The 1,184-nt window shown below is 40.0% G+C and overlaps 1 pseudogene; it reads left to right on the top strand.

The window, feature by feature from the left end:
* Window positions 1-1,184, top strand: LOC102542219 (cytochrome b-c1 complex subunit 8 pseudogene; annotated as a pseudogene).

Here is a 1,184-nt window from a genome sequence, read left to right as displayed (position 1 = left end):
ATGGTAGGAGTAAGTCCTGCCTTATCAGTAATTACTAACCTAGAAATGGATTAAACTCCCCAGTCAAAAGGTAGAGATTGGTACAATGGCTTAAAAAAATGATCCAACTATATGCTGTCCACAAGAGACTCACTTTAGGCGAAGGACACCATAGTTTGTAGGCAGAAGGATGGGGAAAAGATATTTAATGCAAACAGTAATTAAAAGAGAATAAGGGTGGCTATTACTAACATCAGACAAAATAGACTTTAACCCAAAAACTGTTACATGAGACAAAGAAGAACATTACATATTGATAAAAGGGTCAATTCACTAGATATAATAACTAAATATATATATGCACCAAATATCACATCTCCAAACTACATGAAGCAAACATCGTTAGAATTGGCAAGAGAAGGAGGCAGATCTACAATAATAGTAGACTTCAATATCCCACTTTCAATAATGTGTAATACAACCAGACAGAATATCAATAAGGAAATAGAGGACTTGAACAACACTATGGACCAAATGGGCCTAAAAGACACATACACTTCTCTCCACAACAAAATATACATTTTTCTCAACTGCACATGGAACACTCTTCAGGATAGACCATATGTTAGACCACAAAACAACTGCTAATAAATTTTGAAAGACTGGAATTACACAAAGTAGCTTTCAAATCACAGTGGAAAGAAACTAAAAATTAGTATCAAAAGAAAAACTGAAAAACTCACAAATTTGTGAAAATTAAACAACATACTCTTAAACAACCAATGGGTCAAAGAAGAAATTACAAGGAGATGGAGGCCGGTGGATCCCGTACTGTGGAGGGCGAGGTGACCTTGGCACCGCTGAAACCACGGGCCGCGAGTTTGGGCACCTGATGCGGATGTGGCATGTGATCACCTATAGCTTGTCGCCCTTCGAGCAGCGCACCGTCCCGAACTACTTCAGCAAGGGCATCCCCAATGTGCTACGCCGCACTCGGGTGTGCATCCTTCACGTCACACAGCCATTTGTAGCATTTTATCTTGTCTACACGTGGGGAATCCAAGAGTTTGAGAGATCCAAAAGGAAGAATCCAGCTACCTATGAAAATGACAAATGAGCAGCTCATCTGGACAATGGTTCCTTGTCTCTGAAAGACCCTTCTCTGGGAGAGGAGTCTACATTGTAGGGTCCTGAAGACACAATAA

Source organism: Vicugna pacos, chromosome 3, assembly GCF_048564905.1.
Source record: "Vicugna pacos chromosome 3, VicPac4, whole genome shotgun sequence".
Lineage (NCBI taxonomy): Eukaryota > Metazoa > Chordata > Mammalia > Artiodactyla > Camelidae > Vicugna > Vicugna pacos.
Note: the sequence above shows the minus strand (reverse complement) of the source record. Positions and strands in the feature narration are given on the sequence as shown.